The following is a 15,353-nucleotide window of genomic DNA, read 5'->3' on the forward strand; positions in this document are numbered from 1 at the left end:
GCTCAGTGGCCTTGTATCTGTCCTGTCTCACTGAGAGCCACCGCAGGACAGCTGCTGTGTGCTCAGTGTCCACCTGGACCAACAACCACCATTCCTCTGTGTGTGTGTGCAGGGATGAAGGCGCTCAGGGCACGCAGGAGGCTCCTGCTGCTCCCGGCTCACAGCACCTCCTCCAGCACCTGCCAGCAGCTTGGCCTCACCTTCAGACACACCAGGAGCTTGGGTGTATTTTCCCTCATGTTTATTTTTAAAAGACGGCTCATTTTACACTCAGGGCAGCCTTCAAATATAAATAACCTGTGCCACATGTCCCCATATTACCAAGGAATAAATTACAGTTCTGGGTTCCCCCTCCCATGTTTCCCTTTGATGTTATTGCTGTGGATACATATATATATATATATATATGCACTTTGCACGCAACAATCCAACCTCACCCAGAGCTGGTTTGCTGTATGGAGAACGCTGGGTGGGACGTCCCTTTGTGATGCTGAATCAGGTGGTGAAAAGCCCATTTAACTCATTTTTCACTTTGAAAAAAATAAATGTGTTGAAAGACCCAAGGCTGTCAAGGTACCAAATCTCACCATAAACACACGGACATACGGTGCCATCCATCGCATGGAACACGCAGTTCCCCACATCTCCCAGGGACACACGCTGCCCCGAAGCCCGCAGGAGCACAGAGTGTCCCCGATGCTAGGGTGGGAGTGTCCCCCACCCTACAGGAACATTCACTGTCCCCCGCCTGAGGGAGCACACACACAGTGCCCGATGCCATGGAGCACACAGTGTCCCCAGCCCACGGAACACGCACTGCCCCGACCACACAGGGGCACGCACTGTCCCCACGGGGCATTCACTGTCCCCATGGGGCACACATTGAGGGGCACGCAGTGTCCCCATGGGGCAGATGCTGTCCCCACGGGTCACACACTGTCCCCACGGGCAGTCCCCACGGGGCACACGCTGTCCCCACGGGCAGTCCCTACAGGGCACTTGCTGTCCCCACGGGGCACTCGCTGTCCCCACGGGCAGTCCCCACGGGGCACACGCTGTCCCCAGGGGCAGTCCCTACAGGGCACGCACTGTCCCCACGGGGCACTCGTTTTCCCCATGGGCAGTCCCCATGGGGCATACGCTGTCCCCACGGGGCACATGTTGTCCCCACGGGGCACACACTGTCCCCAGGGGCAGTCCCCACGGGGCACGCAGTGTCCCCACGGGGCACACGCTGTCCCCACGGGCAGTCCCTACAGGGCACTTGCTGTCCCCACGGGGCACTCGCTGTCCCCACGGGCAGTCCCCCCGGGGCACACGCTATCCCCACGGGTCACACGCTGTCCCACGGCAGTGCCCCCGCCCCGCGCGCTCCCGCCGGGCCCGTGCGCGCTCCCGGCGCCGCGGCCTCACCTGCGGCGGGGCGGGGCCGGGGGGCGGGGCCGCGCGCTCGCACCGGCCCCGCCCCGCCCGCCCCGCGCGCGCCGCCGCCGCCGCCGTGTCCCCGCGCCTCCAAGATGCCCGGGCAGCGGCAGGGAGGCTCCCGCGGGCCCCCGGTACGTACCGGCGGCACCGGGGCGGGCGGGCGCGCCGGGGCGGGCCGGGGGGGCTCCCGCGGGCCGCCGGTAGGTACCGGCATCGGGGCGGGAGGCGGCACCGAGTCGGGGAGGGAATGCCGCGATCCACTTGGTAGGTACCGGGGCGGGAGGAAGCACCGAGCCGGTCGTCGGGGCCGCGGCGCGGCCCTTCCCGCGGGTTTGCAGCGAGTGCCTGGGCGGCGGACTGCCGCCCTTCCCGGGAGCCGCCGCGGGCTCCCCCCGCTCCCGGTCGCCTCTCCCCGTCGCCGAGTGCGTCTGCCAGCCCGCTCCGGCACCTTCCGCCGCTCGGCGGGGAGACCGGGTGGCCTGTCCCCGCCCGGCGCTTCCCGCGGCCTTCCCGGTGCCCCGGTTCGCCCAGGGCCGTCCTGCTGGGGAGCGGCGGCGCGTTCCGGGCGGAGCGGATACGAACTCGCCGGCTCCCGGCTCCCCGCCCGCGGCTTTGGGGATCCCGCGCCCACCCCGTCATGCCCCCGCCTTCCCCCTCGCCACGGGTTTTTCGGTGGACAGTGTCGTATCCCTCTCGCCGCCCAGCCCCGTGCCCGCGCTCCAGCTCCGCCGGTTTGTGGTGCCGGGCTGTCGTCGCTGCCGCAGAGCCGGTGCGGGGCCGGTGCTGCCCCGATCCTCCCGGGCCCCCCCCGCTCCCCTTCCCCCAGCGCGGCTGGGATCTGCTGAACTCCAGGGCCATGGAACTTAATCGCTAGCGGGCTCCGAGACCGGCGCTTCGGAAGCCGCAGAGGAGAGACACGGCCACGTGTGGGAGGTCTGCCAGCGCTGCCCCCCGGGACACCGGGGGTCGGGAGACGTTCCCGGGGTACTGCCCGCGCTTTGGGGTGTCAGCGCTGAGCCGGCAGCCGAGTGTGTTTGCTTGCGCCGAGGATCTGTGCGGCTGCTGGAATACGCGCCCAAGTGACACCTCGTTCTCGTGCTTTATTTTTCTATTTTGCCTCAAAAAAACATCCCAGCCGCAGGTTTATTGCCCCGATGCGCGCAGCTGGCGAGGGCTAGAGCACGGCTGGAGCGCGGTGAAGGGCCGCTCTGCCCAGCGGTCTGCGGAGTTTCCGGCGAGGGCAGATGGCTCTGCTTGCTCCGTCATTCCCTCAAGTCCGGACACGCCGGCGTTAATGGCTCCTGCCCTTCCTGGCTGCCGCCCAGGTCTCCCCAGCCAGCCCGGAGGTTTCGGCTCGGCTTTTGTTGTCGGAAGGCGGCTTCAAGGAGACCGGCTCTGCCGGAGGAGCTGCCGCAGCCGGGTGGGAGCTGGCAGCGGTGCGTGGCGGAGCGCAGGGCGCTGCTGGCTCCCGGGTGGCAGGGGGGCATCATCGGGCAGTGTCGGGCAGATATGGGAGATGTCACCGACCTGCCGGGGGGGCATTGAGTGTAGGCTCGAGTTGCTCTCAGACCCTTCTGCAGTGCCCTTCCCTCCTGTACCCCGGCTGCAGCGGGCAGTGACCCTCAGTCTGTGCTGGAGGGGCTGTGCAGAGCTGCTTCCGCTCCTCCGGGTGTCAGGGGCTCTGTGCTGAGCTTGTCTCTGCTGCATTTTGCCATCAAGGAGCACACTCGAGGCTTGGCTTGTGCCCCTGAACAAGGGGTAGTAAAACTGGCCACAGTACGGAGGGAAGGAGGGAGGCTGGCCCAGGCAGCAGTGCTGGAATACCCTCGAACCGAGGGGATGTTCCCTGAGGACACTCCTGGGAAAAGACAGTAAGTGCAATAGCACTACAAGCAGGAAGGATGAATTGATGCCAAGGACAGCAGCAGCTGTCTCGGTTCAGGCAGGTGGCTGCAGAGCCCTGGATGTGCCGGCTGCTGCGATCCGAGCTGGGTCTGTGCCCTGTGCAGCCTTCCATGGCGGCTGCGAGGCCGTGCCTGTGCACAGCCCACGTCCTGCCTGCTTTGGAAGTGCTGCTTTGCAAAAGAAATGGAGCTGCAGTGGGTGATAAATCCCTGCCTTGCAAAGCGTGCACCGGGTGAGCTGTGCTGGCCTCTGAGGTGTGTGTCGGTGTGTGTGCCTGTTTGTGAGCAGAGTGGGATTGGCCCTGGGACCATGTGAGATGGATAAATGACTTACTTTTAAAGCCAAGATTTTGTTGTCTCCTGCTCCGTCCCCTCTAGGGATGGATAGGTGTTTCTAAACCCACGCTGCGACTCACCTGGGCTCTCTGTGGGTTCCTGAGCTATCAGCTGTGGCTTCTGTCGTGTGGAGGGGTGCCTTGAGCCTTTTAGCTCTTGGGTCAACCCCTGGCTTTAAGGGCGTTGGAGCATCCTGAAGACTGGTCTCTGGAGAGACCAAGGCTGTCCCATCAGAGATGCTGGAACCAGAACTGTCTGGTTCACTAAAGGAAGCTGATGAGCAGTGTGATTACTTTGTTCGTCTGGAAGGAGTTCTGCTGCTGATTACAAACACCTTCTGTAACAAACCCACCTTAACCTGATCGAAACCCCTCTGAGGCTGGTGCTCCCCTCATTGCAAGGGGAGGGTGGCTGCTCCCCTGAGCTCCCTTCTGGAGAGGGACAAAGCCTTGGGGAGCCTGTGTTGCTGCTTTCACTTGTTTTCAGTGTTCTTTGCCTGGAAAGCGAGTGTGTTGCAGCCAATGAGTGCCATCATCTGGTACGAACGGGCAGCCCTGGCAGCCCCTCTGACCAGGAGCATCCCCCGGCCTCAGGCTGCTGCCTCCAACGCCATCGCTGGCTGCTGTGGAGCCTGGGTCCCAAAAATGCCAGGGCAGGGAGGTCAGCTGCGGGAGAATGCTGTGTCTGTGTGGCTCTGAAAGGCTCCTTGTGCTGTGCGAGGGCGGGGGGCTCCAGTGGCGTGCAGGGAGCATCTCACCCCTCGGATCCCGGGCGCCTGCCTGTGTTCCTACGCAGCACTGGAAACACTGGGCTGCACCTTCGTGCCAGCGGCCCTGGATGTGCCTCTCATCCTTGGGTGCAGGAAGGGGTACGGTGCTGAGCCGGGAACTCGTGGCTGTGTCCCTTGGGAGACTGCGGGGCAGAGCTAGGCATTGCTGCAGCTTTTGGGGTGCCAGTGGTGGGGCCCTGCCAGCATCCGCAGGATGTGGGGGCTTCAGCGTTTGCCATTTCCCTGTCTTTGTCCCAGCCCCTGGCCCAGGGAGCACGGCCAGTGGCAGAACTGCCCTTTTTGTGCCTCTGATGTGCTGCGCTTTCTCAGGAAACAGCCAATTGTGCTCGCTGGCAGTCCATCACTCTGCCCTGCTCTGGCCCCCTGTCCTGGGGCCAGGTGGGTCCTGTGGCCAGGGTGGGGACACCCTTGCCCTTGTTTTCTGGGGCTGCCAGCTCACTGCTGTGGGGAGGGCAGCCCCCAGTAATGCGTTTTAAAACATAGCAAGGACAGGAGTGGGTTGCTGGCCCCCAGGCTTGCTCCAATGTGGGAATGGGGCTGGGTGACAAAAATCTGGGATGCTGGGGGGGGGCGGGGGGGTCAGGCTGGACCACTTTTTATCTTCTGTTCACGCAGTCTCAGCTCTGTGGTGCCAGTCAGCCTTCATGCAGCTCACTGATCCCCATATCACTGTGGGCTTGGCTTCCTCCCCCAGCAATCAAACCTGAAGAGCCCTGGGTGCCAGGAGGGCAGGGGACATCTCCCTGCTGGTGGAGTTCCCTGTGTTTCAGCGCTGCTGTCATCCCTCTCATGGAATCATAGAATAGGCTAAGTTGGAAGGGACCCATCAGGATCAGTAAGTCCAATTCCTGGCCCTGCACAGATACCCCAAGAATCTCATAATCTGCCTGAAAGTGTTGTCCAAGTGCTTTATGAGCTCTGGCAGCCTTGGGGTCATCACCACGTCCCTGGGGGGCCTGTCCCAGTTTTCAGTCACCTGCTGGATGAAAAAACATTTCCTGATGTCCAGCCTAAATATCACGTCCCTGTGCCCCTTTCCCTCCCCCTAAATGATGTCCCTTCCTTCTGTGCATGTTTGCTCATAGGGGTTCTGGGCTGTCCCAAATGTCCCCTGGTGCTACACCAGTGCCTGCTCCCAGAGCCCAGGACTGGGGAGGGGACACTGCACCACTGCAGGTGCCACCAGGTCCCCCTTGCCCAGGTATGTGGGAAAGCCTGGTGTGTTCTGTGTCTGCTCCCACCTCAGCCAAGGCTGCCATGGCACGCTCCAGGAGCATTTTGGACTGTGCTGAATCGGGGGAGTCTCTTAAAGTGGAAAAGGCTTGTGGTGATTCTGATGGAAAGTGTTTATTGTTGAAGGGGAGGCTGGCTGGGAGGGCCCAGTGAGGAGCTGCTGCTGGAGCCAGTGCTGCCGCCAGGTCTCTGGGTGGTGGCATCTGGTTTGCTTCCTTTTGGGCATTTCCCGTGGGATTTCCGCCCTTGGACAGGAAAAGGGCGCGGGTGGGATCCGGCTGGAATGGAATCTCAGCCAGAGCAGCCTGTGAATGAATGGGGACGCTGCTGTCTCTGTGTGGGTTAAACAGCTTCCGAGCTTTTTACTCTCAGTGGAGTGACTGAAGGGAAAGGGGGGAGAGTTGTGTGCTTTTTTTTGTTGGTTTTTTTTTTTTTTTTGGTGGATTTTTGTTTTTTTTTTGTTTGGAGGAGTTGGAGTTTTTTATTTTTTCTGGGATTTTTTTACGGATGTTGCCAGTTGGATGCTGCAAGCTCTCAGGTCTCAGAACTGTATTTTATAACTCTCACTGTCTGGTGATGCTGCTAGATAAGGAAAACCCACAGACTTGTGAGAAGCCAGTGTGAGAAATAAGTGGAAACTTGCTGCATCACTGAGACTCTGAGGGCAGATCCGAGGGACTCGTGCTGCATCCATGCAGGAACACATACAGCAGGTCTGTGTGCCAGCTGTGTCAGGGATCCCCCAGCTTCACACGCTTTCCGTGGGATTCCAAAATGAAAGGGCTCCACGCCTCTGCGGAATGTCATTATTGTTTATAACTTGAGATTTGTGTCTCAGAGAGAAATGAATTGCTCAGTCTATTTCTCATTTTGCAGATTCAGGAAATGGACTACTACACAAACCCAGCTGGTTGACTGAAAGGGAAAAAATGCATTCAGGCAGGAGGCAGAGGCCTGGCTGGAGTGGGGTTCTGTGGGGGCACAGGGGAGGTGACAGTGTGTGACATGACCACTCCAAGGTGCAGCCTGCAGCATCCTCTGACAGCACAGCAGCAATATTGAGGAATAAATTAGCTTTCTTTTTCAAAGAGACACAGAGCAGCTTAAATGCATTTTGTGGGTGATCGTCAAAGAACCCAACCAACCTGGTTGTATAAACAGGACTGAATGCAGTGAGGCAGAGAAGGGTGGTCTCAGGGATGGCCAATAACCCCAGCAGGGCTGGGCTGGGGCAGTGGCACTGGCCTTTGAGCTCAGGGTGTGGGGCTGTGGGCAGCTGCTCTCGTTCACTGCCCCGTGGGGTGGAAGAATATGGGGGGGGGGGGGGGGTGGTCTTGAGCTGCAGGGTAACCTGGCTCAACACTTCTCTAAGGAGCAGGCTGGGGTTTTGGCTGGGTGCAGTCCTGGCTCAGGCTGCCACCCACACTGTTGTGCTGATGTGGGGACCCAATGTGACACTGTTATGCTGGCCCTGCTGGCTGTGGTGCTGCTCAGTGCTCCAGCACTTGGATGAGGCAGACCAGGGCCTGCCAGACTGAATATATATCTATACATGTAGCACTGTTAATTTTTTAAAGGTGGATTTTTTTTAAACTCTTTTGCTCCTGTCAGTACTTTCCCAAGCCTCTGGCCACCATTATGGTCAGTATTGGAGTGATCCTACAGAGTGCTTTGCTCCCTCCAGCACCGCAGGAATTTGTGTCCACTTGTCATTCCTCTGCAGGTGTGTGCTTTGCCCGTCTGTGGAGCTGCAGCCGTTTCCCACGGGAATCAGGAGTGTCAGGTGCTCTTGGGGACACCTTGGTGTGTCAAACCCCCAGGGAGGCTCTGGAATCATCTGTGATCATGACAAATGCAAAATTCAGAACGTTTTGGCCTCCTTTCAGATCATTAAAGAACTTACCAGTGTGTGAGAGCAGGTATTGTCTGTGCCCTGCCTCTTGTTGCCAGAAGCCTCTGCCTCCCTCCGCAGCCCACAGGGAGGGAGCAGGGATGGCAAGAGGAAATTACCTTTGTAGTTCCCTGCTTCATGTCCTGAACTGCAGCTGAGCAGAGCTGAAAGGGATGGTGGGCACATCCACAGCTCCTACATGCTGCCGAAATTACCTTGGCTGCCCCTCAGAGCAGGGAGGAGACCTTTGGAGAGATGCAGCGTGGTGGAGGCAACCAGCATGGTCCAAGTCCTCCACCCAGCTGCGTGGGGATGGTGGACTTTTGTTTAGTGTGCTCTGGGATGCAGCCTGTGCTGGGTTCAGGGTTTTCCCCTGGTCCATTGCCACAGGCTTGCCCATGGGGTGATGGGGTGAGGTTCGTGGTTCTCCCCCGGCTCTGTGAGCTCCGTGCCTGCCTTCAGCAGTTGGGCCCCATCCTGGCATGAGCCATGAGAATCCAAGTCCTGCAGTGGCACGGCTGTGCCGGTGTCCTTGGCTCAGGAAACCCTCCTGGGTGGCTGGGGGAGCGAGCTTGGGGCTGGTCCCAGAGGATGCAGTGAGGTATTGCTGGTGGATCATCCTTTGAGTGCTTCATAAAGTGTGAAGGACGCCACTGTGACATTCAGAGCAGACCATGGGACATGGGGACAGCCAGTGGCTCTGCCATAGCTGTCCGCTCTGTGTGCTGGAGCCTCCTCCTCCTCTTTCTAGAGACCCAGCCCCTTGACAAGGGATATTGCAGGGGGAGGCTGAGCCAAGGCGAATTGGTGCTTTTTTGTTTATAAATGTATTTTATTTTGAGATGACGGGCAAAAGTGCTTCTGTGCAGCAGTGGAGAGGCCTCCCCAAAGAGATGCTAATGGCTTTGAGTCACCCCAGGGCGTGGGAGCATTTTGTCTTGAAAGGCTTTAAATGACCTGTGTAATGCGCTGGAAAAGTGTCCGGGGAGCTCTGGGTCGCGCTGTCATTCCGCAGCTCCGGGAGGAGCGCTGGGAAAAGTGGCTGCTCTGCGGAGCCCTCCCAAGGGGCTGGGGTAGGAAAAACGATTGGAAAGTGCTGTAGTTTGAAAACAAGCGCTAGCTGGGCCTTCGCTGTGCCGAAGAGGAGGTGGTGTAGGAAGGGCAGGTGTCTGGCTGGCTGCGGGGGGAGGCGGGGGTGCCGGGGGTGCTTCCCCAGCGCCGGGCGCTCTCCGTGGAGCATCGCCGGCCGTGCCCGGCTGGGAGCGGGGCACGGCTGCGAGCTGCGCCTCCAGACCTCTGCTGGGACCCCCAGAGCACGGGCTGGGCTGGCTCTGGGACAAACGTGTCTCCCAGACGTGTCCTCTGCGCCTGGAATGGTGAAGCCCCAGCTGAGCCCTCGACGGCGGCAGCTTTCCTCCTTTTAAATCATTGATCTCTTTGAGCTGCCCCGGGTGCCCAGTTATGCCAGTGTGAGTGCCACTTTCTGAGCATTGCCGGGGGGAGCAGAGGGAAGGAGGGTGGAAAAGTCCAAAATACCTGCTACCCGCTTTGTTTCTGCACTGGGCATTAGCACTAATTATCCCCCATTGTCTCTGGTTCCTGCAGGAAGTGTTGTTTATCCTTTCAGCCTCCCAGGAATGCAGCCCAAGGAGCTGTGCAGATATATTTAACCTTGCACGGAGCAGCACAATGGCCCTCGGATTTCCCGGCCCTGTGCTATCTCTGGGAAGTGCCGTGTCGCTTTGGGGCAGGGAGCTTGGAGAGGGCGCTGGGCAGGACAGCGACAAGGCTCAGGGTGACTGCACAGCTCCATGCATGAGGCTGGCACTTGGGGTGACTGCACAGCCCCCACGCAGTGAGGCTGGCACTTGGGGTGACTGCACAGCTCCATGCAGTCCAGCAAGGCTCAGGGTGACTGCACAGCTCCATGCATGAGGCTGGCACTTGGGGTGACTGCACAGCTCCATGCAGTCCAGCAAGGCTCAGGGTGACTACACAGCCCCCAAGCAGGAGCTGGGGTCTGCCAGGGGCTCGGAATTGCTGTTTTCCTGCTGCCACACTGAGCAGCAAAGTGGGACTGAAGCCATGGCATCAGCAGTGTGTGTTCCCATGGGCTGGGGGTTACATGTGCTCCCCAGCACACATGGCAACCCTGGGCCAGCAGGGACGTGATAGAGCCTTTGGTTTACAAGGCAGCTCCTGTCCCCTCTGGAGCCCCTCTTGCTCCCTTGGCCCTATTCAGTTTTCTCTTTTCCCAGTGTGAGTCAGGTGGTGCAGAAGGGCAATGCCCCAGTTTGGGGGCACCATGGTGGGATGCCTCTCTTGGCCTCTGCCTTTGCTGAGGTGGGACTGCGCTGTGCAGGGGGAGCCCCCCCTTCTTTGGTTGGGGATCTGTTGTTATTCCATCCCCCAGAAAACATCCCTGCAGCAGAGCTTTGACTTTTGCATGGCAGGAGGGGCCCTGGGGAGCGCTGGTGTGGGGCCAGCTCCTTGCTGGGGTGCACTGGCCACTCACCATGGTCACACTCGTGTGGCAGCAGTGCTGGTACCTTCCCAGGTCTGGATCTGTGTTTCCCGGCTGTTCCCCATGGTGGGCTTTGCCATGAGTCCAACCTCGCCTTCATTGTGGTCATGTCTCTGCACCTCTTTGAACTCCTCTCCTCTGTGGGTGAGTCGTGCCAATGTCCTGCTCTTGGTGTCCTCTAGGAAGCACTGGAGTGGGGATAAACCTGGTGTGCCTCGTGGGGTGCACACCCTGAGGGATGCCAGTTCCCTAGGACAGCACAGGAGCTGGCTGCTGCTGCTCCAGCCTCTGGAGAGACCGAGGAGTTTGCCTTGCAGTGCACTCCTCCTCAGCCAGGCAGACCTCTGTGCCGAGCTGGATGATCTCTGCAGCATCCATTTGGGGGATAAGAGCCATCACTTGCTCTGGAGCCCAGAGGTTATTCCAGAGCAGCAGCTGCCACTGCAGCCATGCCCTCCCTCATCCTTGCTGTGCTGGGGCTGGTGGCTGTGGTAGGGATGAGGCTGGGCTGGAGCTGCACTGCAGGGGTGGCTGAGGAAGAGGGGAAGGATGCAGAGCCACAGGGTGCGCCTGCAGAAAGGCTCAGATCAAAAGGCTGCTGCCATGTGTGGTCCGGCAGGAGCCAGCTGGGAGCGGGGCTGTTTCCAGGAGCTGCTGGTGCAGACATGAGTGCTGGGTCTCTTGGCTGGCAGAGCAGGGTGGCAGGAGAGCCCAGAGCTGCAGGAGAGGTAAGGGAGGAGAGGGGTCGGTGAGACCTGGAGCAGTGGAGTCCTGTGGCAGGAGGGGAGGGATGATTTGTGGGGGTGGCAGGGGGATGCCAGGGCTGTGGGAGTGCTGGATGTGCTATTTGGTGGCATGCCCAGTCCCCAGCTGCTTTTCTCAAAGGCCAGGCTGGCAGGGGGTCACTCACTTCTGCGATGGCCTTGGGAAGGTGGCTGTGCTCCTGCTAAAGCCACGTGCCTGCAGCTGCCCCTGGCAGTGCCACAGCCCCTCCCTGCCAGCCCTCGGTGTCACTGTGACCCCCTGGCTTCAGCTGAGGTTTCAACCCCTGAGCTGTGGGGGCAGCTGCTGGCAGAGAGGCAGGGGCTGTGGGGTTCATTGCAGGGGTGATGGATGGATGGATGCACAGATGGATATGTGCAGTATGTGGGAAAGACGGTTGCCATGGGCTGTGACCTGCCAGAGCCTGAGACTGGCTGCTGCAGCCCCAGGTTTCATGGATTAGGGAGGGAAGTGCTGGGGACCCTGGGGAGCTGCTGTCTTCCCCAGGAATTGGAGGCAGCTGTGCTGTGCTCCAGGGGCCTGACACAGTGGAGGGGCTGGAGAGGTGCCCTGGGCCTTTTGTGTCCTGTCACCCCCCTGGGCCACTGATGAAGATGGCAGGGGAAGGTTCCCACACGGTGTCAGTAGGAATTGCCCCATAATGTCCCGGAGAGCAGTGTGTGCCATTGCTGCCTGGGATGTCTCCATCCCCCTCCAGCTGATGAGGAATCCATATGGCATGAGTCCTGCTATATGGCTGCAGGAGCTGGGGAGCAAACTGCAGGGAATCCCTTCCTGATCCTCCCTGCAGCTCAAGGGCTCCAAAATGCAACATCCCCTGGGAGCCCTTGGTGGACACATGCTGTGCTGAAGTCCTGTGCAAGCACTTCAGGAGCTGTCACCTTCCTAGGCAATGTTTGTAGAAAAGAGGCAAGATTTTCCCTTGTACCAGGATATCACTGGAGATCAAAGGATCTTTGTTTGGTGCTTGCCCCTCTGACATCATGGAGGTGAGTGAGGTGGAGACCTTGTAGGCTTTAGCTGGAGCGTCTTTGTCCTGTGTAGGAAACCCAAGACAGCCCTTCCCAGCCTTGGAGCCTGACAGGAGACATTCAGGAGTTAAGGGATTTTGTGATGGAGCAAAATGCTCTCATCCCATCAGTGAAGGCAGTGATGAAGGTGAAATTCCCAGAGGTGCTGTGCAAATGGAGGAGTTGAAGAGCACAAATGGCCAGTGCCTGCTGTGCTCTGGTGGCTCTCCTGGAGGGTTTAAGAATGAAGCAGCTGAGCTGGCAGCACACAGGGGTCTCTCATTGAAGTGAACTGCTGCATGGGAGCCCAGCCTCCCAGCTCTGTCCTTTATTTAAGAGATGCAGGGAGAGCAGTGGGAATTACGTGGAGCAACCTTGCTTTAGCACCAAGCAAATTGGCTGGGAAAATAATTAAAGCTGGTATGGAAATGCTGTTTCAGTTTGATGGATTAGGGACAGCAACAGAGGCTTTTATAGGGGGAATCCAGTTTAACTGCAGCAGGCGGTGTTCTTTTTCTAGTATGGCAATAAAGTGATTGGGGAGGGCAGCTGGGAGAGGGATCACTGGGATTTTCAGTAAGCCTCAGACAAATCTGTGGCGTTATTACGGTGGGAATGGTGGGAGGAAAGGCCAAGTTCTGTTTGATGTGTTCAGGTGTTCCAGAAGGGAGGAGCAGAGGCGATAATGTGGCTGAGGGGTGCTCCGTGCTGGCCTGCCTGAGGGATGCTCTGTGCTGGCTGCAGCTTTGAGCTTCAAATTTGGTGTTAAATATGCACAGCTGATGGAAATAAAGCACGGAAAAAATAAGTAACAGTGGATATGAATTGGCTGGAGGAGCCTGAAGGCCTCCCTTCTCCCCGGAGTGCCTTCCTTAGGTCAGAAGCTGTTGCTGATTACGCAGCTGGGGCTGTGTTCCCTCCTAGGACCCTGTTTCTCCTGGACAGGCCCATCCCAAGGGCAGATTCAGGCAAGTTGGTTGGTTAGGCTGAGCTGGCAGGAGTGCAGGGTCATTCCCCTCCAGGGAAATGGAGGGGGGACCTCTCCCCCTGGAGGTGCAGAACGGGTCCCTGCTGCCGTGGGGGCTGCGCTGGGCTCCTCGGGGGTGAGACAGACAAGATGTGGCTGCTGCACAGGCTGTTCTGTCCTCCCCTCAACACTGATCCAGCTTTGAACTCATTTTCCCGAGGACAACAAAAAGGATGGAGACAACTGCTGCCCAGATTTTGTATCCTGCTGTCACCGTGCCAATTAAGGAAAGGGTTGCCATATTTTATTACTTTTTTCGTTAATGCACGGGTGGAGCAGCATAGCTCTTCTAAAGCCTCATTCTTGGAAGGGGCTGAACAATCTCGGCTGGAGCTTTTTTGAGGGGGAGGGGAAGTTAAAAAACAAAAAAAAGAGGGATAAAAAGGGGAAGGGGAAATAAATAATCATATTTGTTGTGGAAAATACCAACCTTCAGAATTAACATTCGTGTGAACACATCTAGATATTCTGATGTGAGACTCTGAAGGCTGGCCAAATTCTGCCTAAGGTTGATGCTGGGGGAGACCAGAGGGAATCTTATGTAGACTTGGAAAACATGGGTAAAAATGGGGCCTGGATGCTGCTAGAGGGGAAAACGTGGATTTTGGGTTGGCTGCCTGTGGCCTCAGGTGATGTACACCAGGATGTCCCCCTCCCAGGCATGGATGGGGTGATGGTGGGCATCATCCCTCCTTCCACATCTCTTCTTCCTTCTTCCCTTGGTGCCAAACCTCTGCATCTTTCCTGACAAACCCATGAGCTTGAGGCAGTGATGAAATGCTTTTAATATTTTGAGAATAGTAATCTGGGAGAAGAGGTGGGGAAACCTTTGTATCTGAGAACCCTTGGGGTAACTTGCCAAGGGTAACCCGTACACCCTCACCACACTCCTGCTGCTCCAGGCTGGCACAGAGGGCTTGGAGACCATCTGGGCTGGAAGTAAAATCAGCAGTCACTGTGTCCCAGAGGACCTGGCACTGGCTCTGCACTGGCCCTGCATCATCCTCAGCTCTGCCCACCCTGGGGTTTACTGCCCTTCCCTATCTCTTCTGTCATTAGTCATATATTTATGTTAGTCATTGATTTCCCACCCCCTCCCCCTTTTCCCTCAGTTTTGGGCAAAGCTCAGATCAACACCAAACAGTGTGTGGTTGGATGTCACGTGTTGTTAACCTGCTGCTGCTGCACGCTGTCATTACAGGCCAGCATGGACAGGGCCACTGACTCTTGGGCACAAGGGACACGAGGCCGTCTATAAACAGTGTTAGTATTTTATAACTTTTATATTTAGGGAATTAATGACCTAAAGAAAGCAGATTTTAATCCAATCAACTATTCCTTGAGCTGTGTCAGTCCTGGACATCAAAGAGAACATCAAAGTGAGAGAGGCATGAAAGGCTGTGATGGCAGCATGGCTGCTTTGCCAGGTGTAGCATCTTGGAGCAGGGTTCCCCTCCCTTCTTCGAGGGGGCTCCTGCACCTCCAGCAGGGTTCCTGCAGCTCAGGCAGGCTCCTGTCCCTGTTCTGTACTGCCTTTGAGCAGGCTCCTGGGCCTTCTGCACACCTCCGACAGGGCTCCTGCTCCTGTCCCAGCCTGAGGCTCTTCTTGCATATGTCACAGGAGAAAGCTCTTGTCCCAGCAAGGAAAACAAGATTAATGTACAAATGTCCCTCAGCAGCAGAACTGAAGGCTGTTTAAAGCTTTTGCATTGTTTTCCCTTGGATAGCAACGGAGCTGCATGTGAAGCCTGGAGTTGGATGTGGGAGTGTGAGATGCTGCTCCCTGGGACAGCTGGTTCTGGCAAGGTGTTGGAGAGCCTCTCACGCCAATCCCGATTCTTAAGTTATTTTCTCAGTCTCAGGCTATGAAACAAATCCTGTTCTTGTCTTTTCTTCTTTTTGTCTTTGTGGCTGCTGACCAGGGAGAGCCCATGAGTGAGCCCGGGGCTCTCGGGGCCAGGCAGCCGCTGTGTGCCCAGCTCTGGCACAGCAGGGACCGCTCCCAGTGTGCCAGCCCAGGTGCCAGGAGGTGCCCCGAGCTCTGGGGTGTGCTGGGACCCCTCATCCTGCCAGGCCTGCAGCCTGGGGAGCCCACTGGATGCAGGGCAGCCTGAAGAGCCAGCAGGCACAGGGCCAGGAGCGCTTCCTCCCCGCTGCTTTCCCATGGCTGCGGCAGCTCCGAGCCTTCAGAGACCCTCCATGGGCTGTGAGGAAGCTGCTGGGAACCCTCGTGCTCCTCTGCCTCTTTGGATCCAGCAGCTTCTCCCCTGTCTTTCTTGGGGAAAAGAAAAATAATTTTAAATGTGTGTGTGTGTGTGTGTGTGTGTGTGTGTGTGTGTGTGTGCAAGGATGCATTTCGCCAGCAAGAGCTGCTTCAGCATGAAGGTGTCAAAATATCCAATGGATTTATTTTATAAGCCCCTTGAGCAG

The 15,353-nt window shown here is 58.0% G+C and overlaps 1 protein-coding gene across 2 annotated transcripts in view; it reads left to right on the forward strand.

Annotated features, from left to right (window-relative positions):
* The first annotated feature begins 1,471 nt into the window (after positions 1-1,471).
* Positions 1,472-15,353, forward strand: part of MID2 (midline 2) — a 65,789-nt gene continuing 51,907 nt past the window's right edge. For both annotated transcript variants that reach the window (XM_021547800.2, XM_021547801.2), the window contains exon 1: positions 1,472-1,556. The gene's annotated coding sequence lies outside the window, so the exon portion shown is untranslated. The remainder of the gene's footprint in view (positions 1,557-15,353) is intronic.

Source organism: Lonchura striata, chromosome 14 (assembly GCF_046129695.1).
Source record: "Lonchura striata isolate bLonStr1 chromosome 14, bLonStr1.mat, whole genome shotgun sequence".
NCBI classification, from domain to species: Eukaryota; Metazoa; Chordata; class Aves; order Passeriformes; family Estrildidae; genus Lonchura; species Lonchura striata.